Source organism: Passer domesticus, chromosome 8 (assembly GCF_036417665.1).
Source record: "Passer domesticus isolate bPasDom1 chromosome 8, bPasDom1.hap1, whole genome shotgun sequence".
Classification (NCBI taxonomy): Eukaryota; Metazoa; Chordata; class Aves; order Passeriformes; family Passeridae; genus Passer; species Passer domesticus.
The window spans coordinates 38,456,374-38,482,749 of record NC_087481.1 but is presented as its reverse complement, the minus strand read 5'-3'; the positions used below and the strand labels follow the sequence as shown (position 1 = coordinate 38,482,749).

The 26,376-nt window shown below is 38.4% G+C and overlaps 1 protein-coding gene across 8 annotated transcripts in view; it reads right to left on the bottom strand.

Moving 5' to 3' along the window:
• The window catches only part of USP54 (ubiquitin specific peptidase 54), a 93,368-nt gene extending 67,125 nt beyond the window's left edge, over positions 1 to 26,243 (bottom strand). For 6 of the 8 annotated variants that reach the window (XR_010367296.1, XR_010367295.1, XM_064430561.1 and 3 more), the window contains exon 1: positions 3,893 to 4,047. The gene's annotated coding sequence lies outside the window, so the exon portion shown is untranslated. Of the gene's footprint in view, positions 1 to 3,892; positions 4,048 to 13,666; positions 13,769 to 25,923 lie in introns of those variants that run through there. The other 2 variants (XM_064430562.1, XM_064430563.1) reach the window with 2 other exon arrangements.
• Between the last annotated feature and the right edge of the window lie 133 nt (positions 26,244 to 26,376).

The window sequence follows — 26,376 nt, the reverse complement described above, 5'->3', positions numbered from 1 at the left end:
TCCACAAGCATTTTCTGTGTGGAGCAACTTGGGGTGCTAGAGCCAGTTAAATTAGTTTAGACTACATCTGTTCAAATAAAACCTAAACTAGCTTCAAAAACAAGCTTGGGAGCAATGAAGTGGAAACAGTTTCTTCATAGGTGAAGTCCAGTCATTGCTATCAAGAGTACTGTTGTCATAATTCCATTACAAACCTTATACTTGACAAACCTTATACTTGACAAAATAATCTGGCTCATTTATAATCTTAAGAGTAAAAAGTTGGTATATACACTCAATATTTTCCCCTTAACTGATAAAAGCTATTTTATTTCTTATGTTTATGTCCTACAAGGCAGAGTGCTTCTCATCGAAACTAGTCTTTCTTTCGGCAGATGATTCAAACAAACAAAAAATAAATACTAGAAGAAAAACTAAGTGCTAATACTCTCAGCACATTACTATGAACACATCCTGCTAGCAATTTGACTTTCTACATCTAGGAACTCCTAAGAGTGACTCAAACTAGTTTTACCTGTAGCACTGGGAAGTCTCGAAGACTACAAAAGCCAGGGCTTAAAAGTTACTAAAGACAAGCAAGAATCTAAATACCACTCTTTACCACAGAGGTAACACCACAAATACCACAAATAACTGCACTTCTTGTTTCTACTACCCTCCCAAAACCACCACAAAAATAAGACAAGCAATTCTACTGCATACTTACTCCCAGTGACTGCCAAACACAGAGCACTGCGCTTAATCCACCCTGCTTTTTGTGACTTCCACCTCAGTAAGTGGACCCAAGCCAAAAGAATGTTTTATAAATACCCTATCAAAAAGGGAAGGCAAAAGGTCTTCTTGACTGCAAGTAAGACACCAGGTTATAGATGCCTGTTAATCAAGCAAAGCACTAAATTAAATTTCTTGGTCAAAGCATGAGCACATTCTTTGAGTGACTGTGATGCCATGCTGTGTTCAAAGCAAGTCTCCTGTCACCTCTGCAGCTGGGAAAGACACACATACAGAGTTTTATGCCTTAAGATGCGTGGTACAAAAATCATTTTCCTGTAGAAAAAGGAATTTCCTTATTAATATGATCACAGGTTATTGAGGAATTAATTTGACTAAGTTTGACTACGTCAGGAATCAGGAAACTTTTCCTACATAAAGCACACATATGGCACAGAACCAGCATAAGCGGAGTGATAAATCTGTATCCATTTTTCCTACACTAGTCAAGAACTTCCATAATTTTGTGACCCTAAATTGCAGCACACAATCTGTAAACCTTGAATCTTAGCAATACTGTGATACTTGACAAAACACTTGCAAGAAGTCTTGAGAAAGGAAATTGTGCAAGTTTGTTTCACCTGCCTGCATCAAATAAAACCAATGCTTTTCAGCCTCTTATCTGACACAAAAAGGAGATGACAGGTTGAAGGTGTAAGATTCACTTTGGAAAATATCTTGCATCACTGTGAAACCCAAATGAAAGTAAGCTTGGCTGAATTAACTTTATTTTTGTATTGCTTAACAGAAAAACAAGATCACAAAGCCATAGTAATAGAGAAGGTGATGAGATTCGTAAAATATTCTCTTCCACAATTTCACATTCTGCATTAATTATTTTTCTGTTCTATTTTTGTCCTATGACTGAAACTTGGCAGACTGATATGCAGTCAGGATGTACATATATAGCATGGAACTCCCAAGAGCATTTAAATCCATGCCACAACACTGAAGAGCTGAAAACAAAAGTCAATGCCACACATGATTCCAGGAATCCTCCCAGTCACAATGGGGGAATTAGTATCTTAAACCAACTTTTATTTGCAATTCATAAAACTAAGTCCTCTATGAAAATAAGCCATTAGAAAGGAGAGGGGAAGTAATACAATTCTTGAATCAGCTTTCTTTTCACCTCAAAATATTTTCTAATGATTTCATCAGAACAGCCATTACTTCTTAAAATTTCAAGCACCTAAAAAAGCTGTTGCAGATGGTTACATTTCAGTGACTTTTTCAACAGTATACACAATCACATCTCATGATGGCTATTGTTTATTTCACAGCCAGTGAAATTAAACTGGCTTAAGATGCTCAGTGTGAACAAGAAGGGTAAGAAATAAGTGATGACATCCAGAGGAAACAGTAAGCCACTTGCCAAAAATCTATGGAAAGTCACATCTGTCACAGTAATAGGTGCTGTAATGAAAAAATACACTTAAAAGTTAAAGAGATTTTCAGGTAGAAAAGTAATTGACCAGATTGCACCCTGTGGACTAATCCTGCTATGCCCTGGATTACCTACTTGTTCACCTTAGCCTGGTGTCCCATGGAACATCCCACTGGACTACAGGCCTGCTTCTGACACAACACCCATACTGTCTGCATAAATAGGGAAGGAAAAAAAAGAAAAAAGAGTAGTAAACACTAGCATAATGTGTCATTCACTCTGTTTCCTCTCCCCGAGGTGTAAGGCACACATGAAGAGCAAGTATACATTAACAGACCTAAAGACTGCACCGGTCTTAAAGCATGCCAGATTAACATATTCATCCCTTTAAAAAGCCCACAGTTAATATGTCATTTGGGATGATGCATTTTCCAGGACAAAGGCCATGGGGGCTGATCTGTCTATGCAGGATGCCCTCTACAAAGACCAATACAGAATACCAAGTAGTATATAAACATCAGCAGCTAAATTTAGAGAGCAAAAACATCACCCATTGAATACTGATTAGACTGAAATGCTATCAAGACAATAGAAAAAGAAACCTGCAGAATGATGGATTCAGAGGTATGCATTCAAAACCAAAAATAGCACAACTCTTAGCATATACATACATCCATACAAGTAATTTTGTTTATTTAAACAAAGACTTACTCCAGAACCCTGCTCTGCAAGATCAGAAGAGACTAAATCTACTTTGGAATCTAATGCAAAAAATTCGATGTGGTAGAGATGGGCATTTCCAAATCAGGACTTCAAAGGGAAGTCTTAGCCTACATTTTTAGCATAAGAATGCCCAAGAGACTTTTCTCTAGTTCTTAAGAACCAAGCCTGCTAAACCCATGTTTTACTTGATCACATCCTTCTGCTACCCAGAAAATTACAGAGGTCCTCCTGCCAACTTTATCTTCACATGATGATTCCTCTGAGCAGGGAATTTTTTTCTTTATTTCTGCCAATTTTAACTTATATGGTGAAAAGTGAACATATTAGGCAAAAATTAGAACTACAGATATAGAAGTCTATTTATCATGAAGATTAAATGAATGTTCAAAGAAAGGTTTCAATGACTCCCCTCACCTTATAAAGAAAAAAAATCCCAACCAACCAATAAAAAATACAAAACCAAAACCCTGAAACAAAGCTACAAGCAATCCTTTGCCTTTCTTCTCCAGAACCAGCAAACACAATTCCTATGCATACGAATAATCAGGCGCTGTAAATTCCACACGGGCTTACACATTCCCACCTAACTGGCAGAAGGTCTAGTCTCTTTTCCATACGGGGGGATATAATCTTCCACTGGCAAGGGAGGAAGAGCAGCTCTGTGACATCTGACATCCCTTCTCTAGTCCCAACCCGAACGTTTGGATTTGCCTTAATTTACCCAAGTATAAAGAGTGGAATTTCGCGCAGCACTTTCCATCAAGGACAGTAGGTACACAGCACAATTCATCATCATGGAAAACACAATCCACTAAGGCAGTATCTGCTGCTCACTTACCAGCTAAGCAACAGTTTAAACAAGCAAATACAAATGAAACATACAACACGATGGATGGCCGTATTTAAAAAAAAAAAAAACAAAAAACAAAACAAAAAAAAAACCCACAAAAACCAAAAAACAGTTAAATCTGCAAACAATTAAACACCCCGCACACAGCACATTTTTCCCACCTAGGCTGCTGACGGAGAAAAGCTTTCAGGTGCCTGTCCGGCAGGCAGCCCCACAGCAGCCGAGCCGACACCTGCTGCAGCGGCCCCGCACCGAGACCCTTCCCGCCGCTCCCGCCGCCCCCGGCCCGCGCGGCCCCGCGCGCTCTCCGCCGCCCCGCGCACGTGCGCAGCCGCCGCCGCCCCGTCCCGCGGCGCGGGCAGCGCGAGCGGGAGCCGCGGCCCCGCCCCATGACGTCATCGCTCCGGCCGCGCACCTGATCCCGGCAGGTCGCGCCTTAAAGGGGCCGCTGCGGCCGCAGCGCTCGGCGAACAGCGCGCTTGCCCCGCAGGGCGCGCCGTGCGCCCCGCGGCCTCCCGCGCCTCTCCGCACCGCCCGGAGACCCTTCGGCCGCGCCCTGCCCTCGGACGCTGCAGCCCTCCTCCCCGGGAAGAACTACCGCAGGGTGCCGATTATGGACATAATTTGGGCGAGCAAACCACTCACCTGCTGCATTTTAGCAACACACTTCAAATCCTTTCCCATTGCTCCCACAGCTCTTTTTAAGAGGCGGCCGTGGCCACAGTAGGATGTGCCTCTGATTCTTCCCATCCAAGAATCCAAAGAGCTACAGTTTCTAAGAACGTGAAGGCCACACTTTCCTCTCTTAGCCCAGAAGCACAACAGCAGCCTGCCCGTCGGTAAAGGACAGCCTGACCATTCTCAGCAGCATGTTCAGAACCAGACACTGAACAAGAACTGCTGCATTGCTGCCAGGAGAAACCAGCCAATGTAACATGGTACAAAACTGATAACCACTTAGTTTGTATCATCAGCAAACAAGACACTCACAATGCAATTGGGGCAAATCAAACTTATCACTGTCCTCTTCCCTAATCAAAATCAATTGTCCTTTTACCATGCTCAGTGATCCTCTGTACTAAGGAAATTTGCTGGAGGACAAGAGACCTTTAAATCAGTATCTGCATCACTTCAACTCAAGACAGGCAAATAACATGAAATGGGGAAGAGAGGATAATGAAATGGAAGATACAAATACTAAAAGTTCCTACTCAAAACACAAATTTGAACAGAAACATGGCAGTTTCTATACTGCCATCCTTCTTATTTCTATCTACACACATCTATTTATATCCTATTTATATCTAATCCATACAGAAAAATACTATTATTACATAGCCAGACATGAAAATACTTCACTCTCACCTAAACCTCAAAGAAGTTGCTGGAAATCTCAAGGTGCAAGCACTTTTTGAATTCTCTCACTACTGTTATCAGCCACCAGTCTAGACAGACTACCAGGATTAACCATCCTGTCTTCCAACTTTCAGGGCAACTTCATGAAAATGAATTAATCACTGTCTGCTCCAATTCCTCATCTCTAAATGGACAAATGACACTTACTATCCTAATTCTCACACACGCTTGCAGAGATAGTTCCTCCTTGTAGATATCAAAAATGAAGTAATAATAGAGCACAGTGTCACTCATCCTCCAACTAGTATCAAAAACCTTTATTTAGCCTTCAACAGCTGTTTCCAAATAATTATTTGATTCTGCAGAAGTTCCCCTTTATCTTGGTTTCTGTGTATGGGTTCCATCAACAATTACACCAGCACTCATCAAAAACTGTGTTGGCCATTGGAAGTGCAGCATTCAGAAAAGAGGAGAGACAATTCTGCTGTGCATATGGGAACAGGCTGAATTGGACTTCATTCAACAAAATGTATTACAACCTCATACATAAGCTTTTGCTTCTTGCTTTGTTAATAAGGAGATACCATAAATATACACGTAATCAGATACTTCAATTCCATTCAACTCTTGTTTTCCCTTATAGAGATTACGGCTCCCCCCGGCCAGGACATTTGTGGCACCCAGATGTCCAAAACAATTTTCTTTATGTTTAGACCCCTTTCTTTCCACCCCCATTTCCCTGAGTACTTATAAAATCTGTGTTTCTACTCTAGTGAGCTTAGTTGCCTAAGATTACTATACTAAATAATCCGGACTATTTTCCAGAAAATGATGAATGTGATACGGCATGTTTTCTAAAATAGAATTTCACTTTCATACTAATCTCAGACTGCATGTGGACAGAAGTTATACAATCTTATTTTATTTAGTTACTTTAAAAAAAGTAAATGCTTAATGCTTCTAGAACTAAGGCATCTCATCCCTTCAGCTCCCTCGGCTATTATTCAAATGTGAAAATGTTTTGCTTTTTATCTTTCATTCTAAGTTGAGAAAGTGTGTGGAACAATCTGAACAGTTATACTACACTAGAATTAAAAAAACTCTACTTATTGTCAAAAGCTAGGTTGCCAGTTCATTAGCGCTAGTTTCAATTCAGCACCTCATTTGCTAAAATTTTAGTGGCAAATACATAGTGGGATTTTATTTTAAAGTATACAGACTTAAATATTGATAACAATAAATGTGGAATTTAAATACACTCAAATACACTTTCCCCTAAATAAAAGTAGCTTTAATCAGTTTAAAATGTAATATTAAAAAAATCCCTTGTTTGATTGTTATCCATCCTGTTTGGTGTCTTTTTGATCACTGAGCTCCCCCCCTTAGAGAGACGTCTGTGCAACTTCAATTGGAGCCTGGAAGTCAGCTCTTCACAGCAGACTATTGTCTGAGACACGGTTGCAGTGCTATTGCTTATCCACACTATTGTGTTGCCTTCCTGTTGCCTTCCCCTAGAACTATTAAATTAAACCAACATATTTACACATATTACCATCCAACACAGATATCCCACTCATAGTGTTGAATAAGCAAGACTGAATAAGTAAAATTGCAGCTCAGTTCTGTCTTACACAGTGAAATCATGACAAAATCACTTCTGAACTTTATTTTATGTATGGAACATTGTATTTTTACCCATATTTCAATGGTTTAAATAAATTTAGTGTACATTTAGTCCTCTAAATAAATTTATGTCACTTAGGAGCACTTAGCTACTAAGTTTCTACTGTAACATGAACTTCATTTACTTCTGTTGCAACAAGATAATTCAAACTGCGCTTTACAATGAAAGGGGCTGCAGCTGTCTTACTAAATTTCAAGTTTGGATTGTAATTCTGCTACAGAGTCTTCAAAACACCACACCTTATGCTTATAAATAAAGCTTCTATTATGCTTTATGTTATCCTACAAAGAGACAAACACTAGGTACTATGACATCCAAAAGCCTAATCCAGGATTCTGCACTGAGCAGCATTCTTCATCAAATAAAGCAAAGCAAAAGTAATTTTTGTTGGTCCGAAGTTAATTATCTTCATTAAGTCAAGCACAGAAAGTACAACATGATGCAACATAAACAGTAGGTAAGACAGGTCTGTGCTTCCTCAGTAGATTTGCAAATGCAGCTAAACAAGGAACTCCAGCGCCAGAAACCTACATTATTTAAGGCATGTACATTCCAGGTCTAAAAAAATAAAGGCATGAGTTTTCTGATCTGCCTACAGATTTCAAAAACAATAGATAAGCTACAACATGAAATTATCCATTGATGAGCAGCCTTTGCTGCCGTAAATTTCATTCCAACCATGCAAGGGAAAAGCAGCTCTTGCATCCTGTCCTAACCTCAGGCACTGGCATCAGCTCAGCTCCAGCTCAGCAGCATCACAGCACTCCTAAACCCCAGGCCTTCTTAAGTGCATCATTTGAATCACACCAAATGCTGGTTTGGCCTCCTACACCCAGTACTTAGAGCTGGTTGATGAGGCTGCAATATCCTGCAAGTTCCATACTACAGCATCTCTTTATTACACATCCCTCCTACGTAGCAGTCTTACCCTCCAGTTCCAGTGGCAGATGCTATTGGCATTCTCTCTGAGCCTTAGTATTTGGGGTATATTTTTCAAAGATTATTTTATCACTGAGTCTTCATGGACAATAACCGTCTTTCTTTGCATTCCACTACAGTAAGGGTCCTCCTGTTTATTCCTAGTATTGATATCACATACTAGATTCATACAGCTAACTCTATATTTTCTACTTTAAAGCAAGAGTTTCTGGCTCTGGTGGTTAAAAATTATACCATTCAAATATGGCCAGAACTTGAAAAAGCACCAATCTGTGAGTTTTCCACATAGATTTGTCTGGAAATTTGAAAGCTGATTATGAATATTTAAATAATCAATGTCAACAGTAACTTTTCTTGCAGATAATATGGACACAAATATCCATCTAGGAAAGCAAGGTATGTCATGCAGTAAAAATAATACCAGCACTTAGCCCAAAACAGTAGCAGAGGAGAGAGAGAGAGGAGTTCAAATGATCCCCCCAAAACCAAAACAATTTTTTTCAAGTCACCCTGATCCTTTCTGCAATATAAAAAAGTCTCCACCTCTTAAAAGCTCCAGAGTGTCTCCTTGCAGGATGCTGGACTCCTAATGCTTCCAGACCAAACATCTGCCCTGTGTGTAAAGACTGCCCATGGGAGAAAGGAAGGGAAATATTAGGCAAAAACATAAATTGAAAAGAGCTCTTACTAAGTTATTAGAGAGAAGGAATACTGAAATGCTGGTATTTCCTTCACATTTACTTAAACAAAAAGCTCCATTAAAAAGCGCTTGGAGCTGTGACAAATTCCATTCTCAGGCGCAAAATTCAGGTTTGGCTGGCTACACTGTACACAGGCTGCTGGCTTTGACTCACAAAATCTCTCTGAGCAAACAGAAACTAAAAATGCTAAGTAAGGTAATTTCCAACTGCGATGATTAAAGACACGTATTCCAGGGTATAACAATGCAAATAGAGACTCGAAGTATACTAACAACATATGTTACACCCCCAGGTAACTGAAGCTTGTATTCATTTCTTGGTGGAGAAATAGACAATGGAAACTGGGAAAGATTTTATAAACAAAACAATTACCAACAGTACACTCCTTGTTTTCATATGCTAATAATTCGTCCAGTACCCAGAGTGCTGGAGAAACAACTGAAGTCATTAAGAAAATGAGAAAGAAATAAAAGTTAACTACTGACAGGCTTGTTAAGGGCCCTTGAAAAGGAAATAAGAGCTGAAAATCTTGTGTGGTACAACTCTTACTTGCATAGTGAGGCATCAACGAAAAAAAAGATGAGGCTACTGGATTAGAGGACGTTAGAACTCAAAGGACTGGCAATATGGAGACTGATTGCATCACAATTTTGTCAAGTGCATACTGTCACAGGGTAAATTGCTTCCATGTACAAAGTGTTAATTTTTTACTCAGGAACATTCCAAAGGCTATACGTACTGTTCATCAATCTTAAAATAATGTTGTTCAAAAAACAGCTAAATAAAATTCTTGAGGAGAAAGAACAGTCAGCTATCTCAGCAACCGGTCCTTTGTTCATGATGAGACCTAAGCTATGGGTTTTGCAACATTTCAAGATCACTCATCTTACCCTTTTTCTCATGGATGGGCTTTATAGCAAACAACTTTTTACCTTCCTGAAATTGCCTACCACATATACACAAAATTATGCCTTCTGGCTCTCTTTTTGTCACTTGCACACTCACTCCTCTCCCCAGTTCAAATTATTTCAGTCTTTCTAAATTAGGACTCATTTTCTAGACCTCAAATTATTTGATTACTCTTCTCCCAAACTCTGCTCAGGTGAACTCTATTTCATTAAGACATTTGCCCTAGTGAGATGCAACACTTCAACAGAGGACTTACTCATGGATAAAGAAAAAAAGATTGTTCTGTATCTTTTTATCCCTCCATATAATTTAGGCCTTTTACATCAGGAATTCTGGAGAATTATCATCTAATCACTTGTTCCCTACAGTCTAATTCTGTATTCATGATTTCTGTTAAGTGTAGAACTTCAATCTGTCACTATTTATCTCCTAAGATTTTTTAAAATTTCTCAAACTAATTTTGTGCTCATAAAATTGTGTCCTATGTATATATATTCCCTCCAAGTTTCAGGGGCATTTTTAGTGAATCAATTTTGTAAGCACACTCTCTATTCTATCATCAAGGTCATTAACAAGAAGATTGAAATGAAGCAGAATGAGTACAGACCCAACAGACCGTGGCAGATCCGCATTCAATACAACCATTTCATTCTGACAGACGATCATTAGTAACCACCTACTAAGCACAGTCATCCACCAAGTCTTGCTCCTACTCTACAAGAGTTTCTTTCAGGTCACATTTCTTCCCTTGTTTGCAGTATTATAGCAAGAAACACTGCCAAAGAACTCACTAACATAAAAAATACTAACAGGCACACTTTACTTGTCAATTCTCTGGCCTTATTGTCATGTTACAGAAGAAAATTAGACTGGCATGACTATTTACTCTTCCTAAATTCATCATGCTTGTGCCTCACGTTCCTGTTGTCTCCCTGAGGCTTATACTTTTTGCAAGAATTTGTTCAAAATGTGGAAGACAGGAGACAGGAAATTATAGACCTTTCCTCTCTTTACATTTTCAAGTGTTCCAGCATCTCAAAGGGCAGCTAGCTGTCCTACTGAGACAGCTTCCATCACTTTTTTTTTTCCTTAGCCAGTCAAAGGATGCATGTCATCAGGATCCAGCCTAATAAATAACCTACCCCAGTAGGTTTTGCATTCTAAAAAGTACATGTTTTATTTCCTCCTTGTTCTAACTGCTGCTCACTTATACTCCTCTTTTGGTTATGCTTTAAGGCTATTTCCATAGTTCTTACTTCTAGTCCATCTCACAAAACCGTGTCGCCTACGAAACCCCCTAACTGCAGAGCCATGGCTCTATGGCTGCTGGGAGGGACTGCGGTGAGTGCAGCTCAGTGGGCAGCGATGCTCCGGGGCAGCCCCGGGCTGTGCAGCCCCCCGGAAAGCTCGGGACACGGCCCTGCAGAAGGAAGGGGCACCCCCAGTGCAGGAGGCTGCACTAAGGCAGGAACAGAGGCAGAGCTCTGCAATCCACTCAACAACCACACCAGCAAGGGGAGGACAATTACCGGATCGTTTGCAGCATATTAGCGTGGTTTCTGTGCCCATTGTGAAATCTGTCTCTACAGCCAGCCGGAGCTGGGTTGGATGGGACACACACACAGTACTTTGTTCACAAAATTCATGCACATACACTGAACAAGGGATTGCAGATCAAAAAAAACCACCAGGATTAAGCCTGACACAAATGATCCTGCAGATACGACGGCTCTCTGTGTTGAGAGCCCAGAATACAAACCCAGCAACCCTTCTGTACATTTCTACATTGTTGTACTATTACTTTTAAAACGTTAGTAATTTGATGTCCTTGCCCAAAATTAAACTGCATATAATACCCTTATTATAGTACATGTATATGTGGCAGTTTAAGATGTGAATATTTGATTACATTATTTTAAAATAGCAACAAAGAACAGGAAGAAAAAAGTTTAAAATACATGAGTTAAAGATAACTAACACCTATGTTTTCTTAAGTGTACTGTAGGTTATTCACCATGCACCCAAATTGTTTATTTCCTTTTCAGAAGAATTATACAATGATTACATAAAACTGAAAAACTGTTCATTATCTTTCACGTACACTAAGCATATCCATAGCCTTCTAGCCCTTCCTTTCATTGAAGTTTAATCTTCCCAAAAATATCAGAGACCAAAACAAGCAAGATAGCGCAATACAACTGCAAATTACTAAAAATATTTAGGATGTAAAAGTATCTACAAAATTAATTAGTTCGCCTAAGATTATCCAAAATTCATCTGACACATTGTATAATGTTATGACAATACTTTATAAAACAGCAGAGCAAAATCTAACAAGGTTAACATCAGAAGAAAAATAATAAAAATATTATTTGTGTAGGTGAATGTAGCAAATGAATGCTTAGCTGTTGTGGAGTATCTGACAGCATTTCATTAAAAGTGCAAAAACTAATGTTTTTGAAAGGGAAAAAACTACCATCACAGACATGCCTGCTTTATCCCCCTCAGAAGGAAAAGGCTAAAACACTGATTTATCATGACTTAACAAGCTACTGACCACCAGCTGAACTCCATTAACCGACTAATGCATTTCTAGTCCAATTACCCGAGAAGCAAAACAACTTAGTATAAACCACGAGTGAATTAACTATATATATTCTCAGTGGAATCTCAGACAATGTAACAAAAGAAAATTTACATCGAAACTCATCAGTCACTAATTTACATCTTATTTCATTTTTCCTGAAGAGATAAAGTAGTTTACAAGTACAAATATTCAGGTTTCAACTGGTGGGATTTCAGAGAAGGATTTTGTTTGTTTGTTTATTTGCTTTTTACTAGAGGCACACTAAAGAATTAATGTTTGGAAGGCAGAAAAAATGTTATAAATTATATTACTCTTGAACACTAATATTAATCACTAATCACAACTAAATCACTAATGGGATAGCATTTTACTGGCCAATTTGAAGTGGGCTGGCATTCAGTATATTTTGGAACAGATATTAAATACTGTTTCATTTTTCTTTTACATGAAGTAGATTGATTACTAGTTTCCATAACAATCATTTCAGCTTAGAGCTCAATAACTTAATGTGTTTAGGAAAATTTTCATCAGAAGAGGCACATTACCTTGCAGACTTCGTACTGCTGCCTCATATATGTGACAGCTATTGATAGAAAAACATCACACTGATACAGGATCCTAATATTACCCTTAAACTTGGAAAGAAGTAAGAACTCTCTCCTATTTAGTTCACTGTCTGCTACATGATAGCATGTGAATACAACACATCTGCTATATTCACATTCACACTGGAGAAATATTTCGTTTAATAATTCTTTTAACATAATTTGAACAGTTAGTACAGTCTGTATTTACAGTGCTTGTTTAAGCTGAGTTTTAGCTGCAAGCTCAGTTGCATCCTGTCTACATGGTCAGGATCCATAACAAGAAATAATTACTGCTGATTACTGTCCAGAGAAAGCCTGTTCTGTAAAGGCGATCTTTGTAATTAGATCTAATTTTTGTCTCTTGTGCATAGGTATGTACACAAGTTACACTAGCAAAATGATTTGCTAACTCAAAAGAATTAATTGTAATGTTTCATTATGCTACTTCACATATCCTCCAAGAATTTCCACCCCAGTAGAACGTAACAGATTTTAGAACTATTTCTGTAAGAAGACAGACAGTTCAAGATCTGGTTCCTCCTCTCACTGAACTGGGAATGTGACAGCACCGGAACAGCCAGAACACCCAAATTGTATTCCGAGTTCTACACTAACATCTCCTGACAAGCCAAGCCTCTGTGCCCATCAATTCTGGCTACTTATGATATGATGCCAAAGTTAATTTTGTTGAAATATCTGCATTGAAAGACTTAAAGCAGAATTCCAGTAAAAAAGAAAAGCTAAAACACATATCTAGAACTGAATTCACCAGGATTAATCCGAATTTTCAAACAGTGAAAAGAATTCTGCCTGCTTATGTAGCAAAGACAAGAAATAAATCTTCAACCCCTTGCTTGTCAGAGGAAGCCTTGTTTGTGGATGCCCCTCACAAGAAGCGAAGGAGTGGTGCCATATAAAGCAGTTGACCCTGACTACAACACATGCATTACCATGCCTGGGTAACAGCTACATACAATTTGACAGGGAAGGCTGGAATGGATGCTGATGTAATAAGTACTGAGTAGAAACTAATGCAGTAGTGGCCCAGTTCTCATTCCTCTAAAATTTTAACTGTCATCATCTTTTCCACAGTGCCAGCCCACCAACAGCTACTATTTGAATGAATAAGCTAAATATAAAGACATTATTGAAGCAAAATAAATTGTGCATACCTCTTTCTTAAGTATTTACCAGTCCACCAACCTCCTCTCCTTTGTATTTGCTTCCCCTTTGATAGATGAACAGCTTTGCAACTTAAAAACTGGCTGTAAAACCTGCAATGAGCAAACTCAGTATTAAGGCTCACAAATGTCTGAAATCAAAACACCTGACTCAAGTTCTTCTGAATTTTCTATTGTATTTTAATTCTCCTTACTGCAAAGAATACAGAAGAGCTGAGTAAGCAAGTGATGTCACTAGACTTTACAAGAGGTAGAAATTGCATGAAGTGTAAAGATGCAATGCACATCAATTTATTTCCCAATTACTTATATAATAGATATTGTAGCTTTTTGTTATTACATCTTGCAAATTACACCATTTTAAACATGCATTCTAATACTTTGCTTAGAAATTCTACTTGATTATCTACTAGGCAGAGTTATATTTCTAATTATAACATAACTTAGCTTGCAATGAAGTGACATATAAAATTTATGTCATTCATAACACAAAGCTTTCAGTATTGGTGTCCTGGCTGTATCCTGAAATCCAAAGGTACCAGTAAACATATCTTCCTGTTATGCCACTCAATAGGAATAAAAAGCTCACAAGGCTGAAATTCAAAGAACCTAAGAAATCAGGACTGATTCCAGCTGTAAACACGTCTGCAATTCCAGTCAGGGGTTGCTGCCTAAGGCAGCAACAGCCACTGAAATCACAGAAATTTCCTCCTCGTAGAAACTTCTGTCTGCAAGAAAGAGGCTACTCTAGTTGTGGAAGCAGAACTGACATCATTAAAAAAGAGACAAATCCTGCTCTACATTATCTTAGTCTAAATTCCAAATAATTTTGGCACCACCAGTATGCATTTAAAAAATCTTAGTGCAACAGAGGAAAAATTTCCCTAACAACTCTTTTCTCTTTTAAAGAATCTCCAAAGCAATTCTGCCATGAAAATATACAAAGTATACTCCAGCACAGATTTCTTTATAAAAATGTCAAATGGATTTTTGGCAGTGATAATTTTCCTACTTCAACTTTCAATTCTCAAAATCATGATTTCAAAGACCTCAATATGCAAATGGGATAAGCTGTGACATTAAGTCCAGGCAAGCTTAGAGGAAGGCACTAGATGTGGACTGCATTTCCCAAAGAACATGCAGATGATGGGCAAACACACACATGCTTCAACCTCTGTCCCCACATTCAGAAATCAAGACATTTAAGTGAATGCCTTTGAGGCAGAAGAACATTATTTTCCCCACTCTAAAGTCAGCTGGATAATTATACCCTGCAAGTAGTGCTAAACACTTAAAGGAATTACTAAGTAATTAGACTTTGCAGGTGTGCCATTTATTTTGCAAAGCCCAAACAGGAGAAAAAAGTTGACACAAACACTTGTTTGACCATTAGCTTTCCTGGGAATTTCTGACTAACACAGAAAGTTACAAGCGTCCATGTTTCAAAAGGCAGAATTCCAGTGATTGGCTTTGTCTAGACTTATCTATGTAGTGTTACATCAATATTACTATGTTTCTCTCAGGTCAATAATAAAATCCTTTGTGAAACTGACTGAAAAACCACAATGACCTACATACCAGCTACTGTTGCAAACACACTTTTTGTTCAAGGAGTACATGGTGCTACTTTTTCTATTTCTTCTGAGGAGGTAAACTGCTTCTGAGAGGAAGAGTTAAGGACAGCATTATTAAGGACAGCACTAGTAACTAAGAGTCTTCATTCTGTCCTGAGTTAGGGCACCCAGGAAAAAGAACATAAAAACGCTGGCCTTCATTAAAAGAGACTGAGGGTTTATCAAAATCTAGAATTTTTCCACAACCTCTTTAGAGCAGCCCAGAGTTGGCCTTCACTAGTTCTTAACGGATTCAAAATCATGATCACTGTTTCTCATTTATATGGGAATATTATCAGTCGATGGAAAATTCCTTTGGTAAGCAGCCAAGGCAACTTCTCCCCACCCTGACAAAGAAAAAATAAACATATTTTAAAACCCACACAAACCAAACCAGTTGATATTAATAAAAAGGGGGAGAATTGAAGGTTCTTTATTTCATTTGACACCCTTTTCCTTTATATTCAGTAGCTGTCTGGATTTTTATTTTTTTAAGAAAAAACAATGTTAGCAGAATTAAAACTGCATGACTACACACCTAAATAATAGAGTGGGCAGAGGAAGAAAAATTCAAACACTAATTTATGTGCTAAAATTCTATTCATTGCCTATAGTCATCATGTGGGAGGACAGATACCGGGTCATTATTGGGGAAAGTAAGGGGCAAGATATTTTTTAACTGTTTTTCACTTTGTACCACCTGTGTGCAGTCCAAAACAAGCAGCTGGATCTCACTTTGGCATTCACACCAGAAAGCACTGCCATCACCTCTTTCTATCGAAGTGATTTGGCAAAGCAGACCAGCAATGCAGAACACCCCCACACAGCACCAGCAGCTCTGCTGGGGCAGGCAGGCCCTCAACCTGGACATCTCCTCAAAAATACGCACATGAAAATCAACTGTTTGATCTTCATCCTACACCAAAAGATAACATTAGAATCAAAGCTGAGTATTTAAAACAAAAGTGACCTGATTTAAGTCTAGGACCAGTTTTATAAAAAAAAAAATACTATTAGATAGAGAAACAAGACTTCTTTCTCCCTGTTGTAACCTAAATCAGCTATTAACTTCTTCATAAAATGCCATTAGTTATACTTATAGGCATAAATTATTAATGTTTCTATATTTTTTCCTATCTCATGACAACTTCGACTCTGAAGTCAAAAGCATTGTTTACGGTCTCAAAAAAATCTCCCATAGAGATTATTTTTTAAATCTAAATGCATGGGTTTTGTCTTATCAAAGAATCAAAAGTAACTGACAATGCTATTCTTGAAAAACATTTATGCAGTTCAGTCTGTTCAACAGCTGACAGCAATTTAACAAAATTTCTTTTTGGCTTCCTTCTTTGTTTATATCAGTAAGAAAAGGAAAAAAAAATAAAAAAGGAAACCAAACACATTTAGTTGCAGCAACTATCTCAGCAACAGGCACATTATACAATGCCTTGGTGACTTCCTGCTTAGGAACCCTACTAAACTCTTCAGGCACATCTGAAATTTTGTCTGTTTTATTAGAAGAAAAAATGTGCTGGCTCCCTTGCTCTAATTCTTCTTGCCTGCATAATATCCAAGTTATGCTATGTCTTACTCACAATTAGAACTTGTTCTGAATATTATACAATGTGTGAGAATAATCTGTTTCTTGTACAAAAATTAATGTTTGTTTAGTCAAGGTCCTGAATAATTTATCAAAATTTAGAACAAAGAATTTCATTGTTTGGTTAAGTCCTCTTAGGAAAATGGCTTAACCTAGACTAAATCTTCACAGAAATATTCTTTAAGGCAGGAGTTAATCTGTCCTCAGCCACAGCTGCTTATCAAGACAGTTGGACAGCAATTTGCTGCACTCCCTTTCCCCCTGAGCTGGTGCCTCAAATTCTCCAGTCTCATGTGATGCCATTCTTACCAAAGGAATTCATTGAACACTCCAAATGAACAGCTCATGCATTAAGAAGAAAGAATGCTGAAAATGAGTGTGATCAACAAGTACATCAGAGCCACAGAATAACTGAGGCTAGAAAGGATCCCAGAGGAGGTTTGTCACCGAACCTCACACCAAAACCACGACTAAGAGGTCAGATCAGGTTGCTCTGGGCTTTATCCAGTTGGGACTTAAAATCCTCTAGGGACGTAGACTGGATTGCCTCTCTTTCAAATGCATGGCTGTCAAAGGAGTGGGGAAAAATATCCTCTTTACCAACAGTCAGAACCTTTCCTGTTTTAATTTATGTCCATAAATTGATAACACACTTCACATGCTTCCTGACGAAAGTTCCCAAGTCATATTTATGAGTGATTATCACAAACCAAATGAAAACATTGTTTTGATTGGACAAGTGAAGACATTTTTATATCCCATTTAAAGCAGAGACATATTGGCAATCCCATACCAGCTCAACAGGCTGGCATTACACAGAAAGACTGAAAATTTAGTATGCAGAAAATAAGAAAAAAACACTCACAATTCTCAGAATTCACCTCAAGAACAGTATTTCAATTGTTTTCTTGAAGGAACAATCAAAATTTGAGTGCTATTAATACTCAAGACCATTTCCAAGTACAGATGGATATCATAAACATAAACATTCAAAGATGGATATCATAATTTATTTACAACTTGGGATAAGGATGGCATTTCATATATATGTCATTACTCAAATTAACTCCTGATAAGCTGGGATAGGAAGGCAGAAAGCCAAGGAACAACCTGGAATATTGTTGCACATTTTTTACTGATACCATTAACCTGCAGTGGGACAGTAGAGATACCGGGGAAGAGCTACACCTAAGACAACCATTTTCAGACCTACCAGAGACAGCTATGTTTTAGTATTGTTCTACTTCAAATAAGTTAATATTTTATGTTTTCTGTAAAGAAAACCCAAATTTAATAATCCAAATATTTTTAAACAGTTTAAGATTGATTAGAAGTCTAATTTTAGGCTTTGGATTCTTGTTCAAACAACTTTAAATATTTTTTATTTATTATGCATACATGAGATAAAATATATCAAAGGTTAAAGTTTATTGACAAATGGCATATCAATTCTAACTCCTGTACAAGCAGTACACACATTCCTTATCAGAAGAAAAAGAACAAAACAAGTTTGTAATCAATACCTGAAGTATTGTATTTCAGATTTTGGTAGGGTTTGGGAGAGAAAACATGTTTCAGTTGAGCATGACACTGCAATAGTCATACATTTTCCATGCTTACTCTCCCAAACCCTACCAAAATCTCAATTGTTCCTTGCAGAATAATCCTGAAAAATAAGATTTTCCCAGTACTGTTGCTTTTGTCTAGAAATGTTTCTGCAGCTATGCAATCAGAAAAAGCAACTTCAAATTGAAAATGTCCCTCTTTATCCCTGAGCCTGAAAAATTCTCTGTTCTCGTGAAGATAACAAGATTCTACCATCTTCTGCCTGTGGTTGCTGCTGGCTCCTACCAGGCAAGAATTGAATACAGTGGAATTGCCCAGGTACCTTTCCAGGCTCCAGCTGCAATATCAGACAAACAGGCTGAGGAGAATCCATCATCACATGCAGAAATTAACAGAGGAAAACATAATGGGTAACTGGTAAATATCTTCATTTATGTGATAATTATACAGCTGACTATCACTGCTACAATTATTAACAACAATATGTGGACTAATTGAAGAAATACATCACTAAATTAATTGAACTACCTTTCTATCTCTCCCAAAAATGAAGAGCCCTTAAAGAAAACACATTTGCACAACAGAAGATATTTCTTAAAAGACGGCTATTTCCATAATAAACTTACAGTCTTTAACCAAGCTAGTTTTTGCTGACAGGAGAGATTCTCTCCTTCTCCATCCTCTCCTGAAGCAATGCATTTTAAGAGAAGTATCTAAAGTGAAGTTTTAAAAAGCTTCCCTGAAAAATCCGTGGAAGTTGGCCGTCTTCAAGAATTTAAACAAATTAGGAATATCATGACAACACCACTTAAATGAAAACAGCAACATTGCCAAACTCACACCACAGCATTTTTTCCTGATTTGCTTTGAGAAAAATAAATAAATCTCTATTTAAAATCTATCAAGCATCCATAATCAAAGAACCCTAAAGTCTTTGCTGGCAACGCCTTTTTTTAACATACTTCAAAAGTATTTACATAAAGTCCCCAGATATCATCAGTTACAAGTACTGCACAGATTGTTGTGGTGTCCTTAACAGACATCAGCGAGAGTGCTGCAGTGTACTATCCCAATGTTTATGAAGTTTTGCTGTCTGTTCATTAGCACACTTCAGATGCAGCACAACCAAAAAGTTTTAATGAACAGGAAGAGTAAAAAAAAAAATCTAATCTTTTTTCTCTTTTGTTTTCCCTCCCCTTCCCCTACACCATGACCTATTTTCTTGAATAACATGCAGATCTACTGAGGACATTAACCTGTTTCCATGTCACAGCAACAGCCCATGTATGAACATGCTGAGATGCATTAGCTGTTGTTTATTGATCCATTCATAAGTTCATTGTACTGGGAATACAAACTGCAGGATTATAAAGTCTCTGCTATCCTCTGCTTTGTGACACACTTTACTGATTAACTATTCCCCAGAACACATTTATTTCCATGTTTTGTGGAAATACTTACAGAAGATTCCTCCTCTTCAAACAGTCTCCCACATCTGAGTCACTCTTACATATTTTTAGTCCATTCATTATTTTCAAAACTCAAAATGTAATAAACCACATATCATTTTTTAAAAACTAAACCATGTGAACTACATCCACCAAACAATATCTACTACAAATACTGATTTACATTTACCAAGTATGAGAAATAAACAAGCAGATAGGATAAAAAACAAACTTGATTCCCTGTAAGCTTCTCATATGTGAACTCTTCACACACGACATGCTGCATGTACTTCTGCATAACTGTTGGTGAGCCAAAATGTCCCATCAAAAAAGCATAATAGTCAAGACACTAATTGTGACCATTGGTTATGACAGTTCATCCTACCTGCTTGTACCTTTGAACCAGTAGTTACTTACTGCTTATTTGTAAAGCACATATTCAAACCTGCTCTTTTGTGCCAGTTTATGGCACTACATTGTTTATACCATCTAGCAAGCTTGACTACATTCTAAAAACAGGTATCTACAATAAATCCAAATTCACTGCTTCAATTTAAATAGGATGGAAAAACAGCTGAAGTTTAACTGCCTGAATTTTCAGAGTTGTAAAAGACAAAAGAGAAAAGCAGTTCCAAAAGCCAGATTTCTAGCCTTCAAATTCAAGCACTGCATGCTTGATCAAATGCACACATCAAATCAATTATGGCAGAATGTAAAAAGCCAGAGTTTATTGCAAAAGAATTAAAAGATCACCAGGATTCATGTTCTGTCACACTTTTACAGACAACCACAATTCAATGAAGTCTTATCTGCATTTAAAAAAAAACCCAAAAACCAAAAACCACAAAACAAAACAAAAACCACCCAAAGCAAAATAAAACAAAACCAAAAAAAGGCATAGTTTCAGGTTTGGAGAGATAGTTGAAAGAGGGAAGCATTCATAAATTGTATCTATGAGTTTCAAAACCCTAATTTCTACAGTTCTCAAAAACCCATAAGGATTCAGATATTTTGCTTTCAACAACAGAACTCTTGGAAGATGAGGGCAGTGCCATCAAAGGAGGGGGGGAAAATTACAAGAGACACAGCTCATGCCCTGTCTACTAGAAATTGCTATGCAAAAAGGAAAATACTGCCCCAAGAGGGATGCTGATGCTCTATAGAGGGAGAAAACAAATTGAACCAAGGATACATCACACAGCATAATCATATACCTTGTTTCACTAGTAACTTGGCAGTAATTTTTTTTTGTTGCCCACATATGACCAAAACAAGTTTCCTACTAATACCTTTTGAATCAGTTGGCCAATTTTCAACATTTTGAAATAAAACCCCTAGAGATCTCAAAAATAACTTATGTTCCTATAAACTACATGAAAATTAATGGCTGGTAGTGGAAAAAGACCTAATTTGCTCTCACAGTGAGGGGAAAGCATGAAATTCACCTCTTTATATTTCATTTGGCAGCAGATCAATCCGTTCAGAAACAGCAGTGTCTGATATGAAGTTGATATGAAGTCGAATGAGATTAAGGATTGGAGGAGAAGGGATAAAGAGATAAAAAGACAATCCAAACAGATATAAAAGTTAATTTTATTATTTCTGTAGCTCACAGAAACTGTGACTTGTAGACAGTAACTGAATAGCCTTAGAAACTAAGAATCACTTGGCCAAGTATTTACATTTGTTGACCTCCTCCTGCTCACTAGGTTGCCTAGGAACATCTTACCTCAGAATGAATTGGAAGATAGTTTATGAGCCTGTCTGGGCATTTCAAATTATTTTTTAATCTATTTTATTAAATCCATTCAAATGGTTTTCCATTATGCTTTTTTACAGCATTCAAGATACTCAATGAAGAAAAAAGTAGAGGAGTAATAAAGATAATATACTCTGAAAAGGCTTTCATAGATAAATACCAACTTGGATACAACATGCAGAAGTGTTGGAGGGATGACTCAGCTCCTAATGGTATTTTAAGTTCATTTTCTTAGCAGTAGCCTGATGTTGTCAATAAGTCCCAGTAGGCTACTTAGAGCTGTAGATTCATTTTCCCATTAATGGCAGCAAAAGGTTCTTTGTTAATGGTTTTAGGATAATGCTGGGTTTTGCCATATGGCTGGATTTGTATGAGGGTTTCTCATGAAAAGCCAGAGAGTGTAAGAAATTGTTACTATATTTAACTGCAGTGTCCTCACATGCACAGCAGACAACTGGAATGGACACCGTTCTAATATTTACAAGTGCAAACAATGCTCAATATTTACTGCATGTCCTGTTTAAGAGGACTACAGGGACCTTAAACAAGAGAACATATGGATAGATCAGAGGATTCGTAATACAATACTGAGCTTTTCACCTCTAGGTCATTGGTTCAAATCTAAACCGGTTGGTAATGAAGGCAAGCTATTATCATCTGACAGCCCTGGCCCTTGCAAATTGATTTGTCAGGCTCAGTCCTGCTCTCATCAAGCTCAAAATTCACAACATCAATTTGCATCTCTGAAAACAACCCCAGCAACATAACAAAAAAATGAACAAAGAGAAGTAATCTCTTCCTCCTCAGATACTATCTCCAGACCAGAGTCTCTGGAGAGTGCCAGAGCAACACTGCAAATTATAGCACTAGTAGCACAATACATCATTCTGTGGAGAAAAGTTACTTCTGACTCTCAGATACCCAATTATGATTTCCTCCGTACAAGTACAAAGCTTTCAGAGGTTTCATTAATAAAGAAAAGACAAGAAAGAAGAGACCAATATGCAGGTCTTAAAGCTGAAATTTCACAGTCTTGCTTAAAGATCTCTTCAGATACCTTGTTCAAAGGTGTGTTTCTTAAGGTTGAAGGTTTTGAAGAAAATGGTCGCAGTACTCTATAAAAAGAATATCAAATTTACTTTCCACATTGTTATGGTGTATTTGTAGTCAAAATGTTTAAACACCACTTGCAGCAGCAACATTGTATTCTATTACTTGAAGACAGCTTTAATTCAGAAACGGATTTATTTACAAGTTATCATGAATAATACTAGAGAAGCCATATTTATACAGTATTTCTTCAAAATCATGATAGAAAAAGTACGGATTATGCTATAACAGTCCATCATTTTCCACATGCTTTCATAATTTGAACAAAAATGGTCTTAAGCTTCAAAACCACATCCAGTCCTTTTCTTTGCCTCTTACTAGTTTGGGAGCAATCACAAGAAACACTCAGCAGGTACCACAATCCTCCGTTTTACTAAGCAATCACTGCTACAGGACTGAATAGACACACCAACTTTTAATGCAGCACCTTTAAGATCACCTTTACATCAGAAACTTAGGGCACTAGACAACAAAATCTACTGAAAGTTTTACACTCTATGAACATGAAGTATTACTCCTAATATTTGAGACTACAACAGAACACATACAACTCACAAATGTTGGAAAGTATCAAAAAAAGTAAGAGCCTTTTGCAGGTTCCTGGGTTTTTACTAAGGTGCTGATACACGGAAGTTTTTCCTTTCTTTTCCAATAACTCCAGATATAAAACAGTTGCTGTAACTTTAGGAAAGGCCCAACAGGTTAATTCCCAGCTGAATGACTGTGTATAGGTTCTGCAAGCTGAGCAATCAAGCTGTGTACAGACTACTGCTATAAAACCAGAGCAGCACAGCCAAGCCATATCCAAACATTAGACCCACAGTGTCCCACAGGCAGTGGCTGGAGATGCACCCAAACCCAACCTTCCCCTGTCCCAGAACAAGAAACCCCATGCATCAAGTGACATAACAGAAAAAGAGAAGAAACAAACTGCACACTAAACTTGTATGTCAAGGGACACAATAAGAGACCAACTACACTGTGACATTTGTCTTCTACACCAGGAGAAAGCTCCTCCCAGCAGTGTCACACACACAACAAAGGGCTAGGGGATGGGGCTGCCTACAGATGAAGGGAAGAAAGCAAGATCACCCTAAGGATTGGGGATTGCCTATTACATGACTTGCAATTAACAGAACCAATAGAGATCCAAGCAAGCCAATCAAAATTCTCTGACAGTCAGTAATAACATTTCATGCTGTTCCTCTCTGCCATCAAGCACTGCATATCCTTTCTAGGGAATGACCTTCAGTGACAGAATATAAGATGTGCCTGCAGCCACTACAGACAGAAAATAGATAAATTTAAAAGCAAACCAGAAGTATTTCAGAGGACAAATTAAAATAAACTGTTTGAATAAATGTGTGTGGAACGTATGTCAGGAAACTAAAGGATGTATAAGGTATTCAGAAGGCTGCATGAGGAAAAATGAAAATACTAATAAGCTCTACAGGTATCAACAGATATGTTAATTATAAGATAATTCTGTTGGTTCTGAAGTTAGGTAAGCAGTTTAAAAAAACCAAGCAAAACATAAACAAACAACAGCTGTGACTTTTTATTATTCTTTCATCCCCTTACCTCAGTTTGTTTTTTTTTTTATATCATCTGTTGCAATTTGCACAGTTAGACCAAAAGAGATTCTGGACAGCCACAACTGTTCTTTACATAGGTATGTTTATAGAGTCCTGAAACTCAATGAGCCTCTCAAGGTAACAAACTTTTTGAAGCTCCACAAACTGGGAAATAAACACACTTTCTCTTCTATGCACTGTCCATGAAAACTCGCCTAAGCACGCTTAATCCCTAATAACATCCCCAAGACTAGACAGAGAAGGATTTAAATTCCCATTATCCTTTTTAACGAACTTGTGACTACAGTCTCAAAATAGACACTTAAGCCAGAATTGAGAGAAGAACTGGCATATTTCTTACCTGCAATGCCTGAAAGAAATGAAATGTAAAAGAATGTTTTACAGCTGCCTCCAAAACATCTAAATTCTCTGGGATAACTGTAAGTTTGTCTGCAGTGGACAAATCAGGCACACCCTTACTCCTCACTGCACCCCAAGAACATTGGGGCAAAAGACTTCACAGGTGACATTACCAGGTGAGAAGGAAACAAATGAGAAAAAGAAAATAAAGCTCCTATTTAATTCAGCCTGAATGATATGCAGCATGCTTAATTAGATATAGTTTTTATTAGGTGATGGAATAGAACTGACAAACTATCCTATCTAATTAAACTGTTATTATTTCTATCACTTCCTAAATGACAACAGTTTTCAACAGGCTGACAAATATTTTTCAGCTCACAAGACATTTTTCTAATTATTTTTAAAAGCTGTCACATTCAAGACGTGTTACCTCAACAGCTGAGTTCTCAGCACAGCAGCACCTTCCTTCACTCTGGAAGCAAACACAAGACTATCTATGCTGCTGCTGTTTTCCAAAACTGCTACTCAGTGTCAAGCATCTCACAGCACAAAATCTTTCCGTTGTAGATTTTTTCAAGTCTGAAAAGTAGCACAAGCTTAGAGAAATTTTTTCAGTACACATGTTTTTCTTTCGAGCTGCATGAAAAATACACAGCTAATTTCCCTCCTTTTTCATATGCATTTTTTTCCATGATTAAAACCCTCAGAATTTGTTCTGAAATCTGAAAAGCTTTTTGTATTTTTTTTAACACATGATCAGCCATTACAATACCCACAAGAAGTTCACGTAGCTGAAAGACCAGAAAGCCATTGTGCCTGCAACTTTTTGAAAGCAGAGGGTGTATATTGTTATGGTTTCTATTTATGGCTGTAATCCTCATGAATGTCCACTCGTAATCCTTCCACTCAAAGAAAGATTTCAAGAGAAATCCTACTCTGGCAAAGCAAAGAGCTTCTGCTTTCTTTTAAAAAAGGGGGTTGAAAAGCACATGGTTTTGCCTACCTGGGACCAACATAGTCAATTAAATACTGAGGACGTTCTTCCAACCAACAGCAGCTCCCAAGCAAGTTTAACTTCTGACGGCAGCGGGTTATTAACCAAGACAATACAACATCCTGGGTTAGTAACCAAGATACTACAACACTCCTTATTCTTTCAAAGACCCCCGCTAATAAAATACCTTTCTAGCCTCTAGCATTCTCTTTTCCCCGTACCTGCTACTCCTTCTCTCTTCTGGGGGCGTGCAGAGCAGAGGGGCAGAGCCGGAGGCCGGGCCGGGATTGGGGCCGGTCCCGCACGGACCCGGCCGAGGCGGGCGGGGGCTGCGCCACAGCGCAGAGCGGGGGTCTCTCTCCGCCGCCGAGGATCCGGCCACAGGGTCAAGCAGCCCGTGCGCAGCTGGGTCTGGCCGCGGCTTCCCCCGAAGGGCCCGGACGGGAGGAGAGCAATGCCCGCGCCCCGGGAGCGGCTTCAGCCCCACCTGCACCCGCGCACGGCTCCCGCCGGGCGCTCATCCCCCGCTGCCATAGCTACGGGCAGCCGCGCCGCCCGCCTCTCGCGAGAGCCGCCATCTTCCCGCGAGAGCCGCGGGCGGCGCCGGCGGCGGGCGCCTCCTGTGGCGAGAGGGCTGAGGGAGCGCGGGGCGGGCGCGGCTTTGCCCGCCGGGA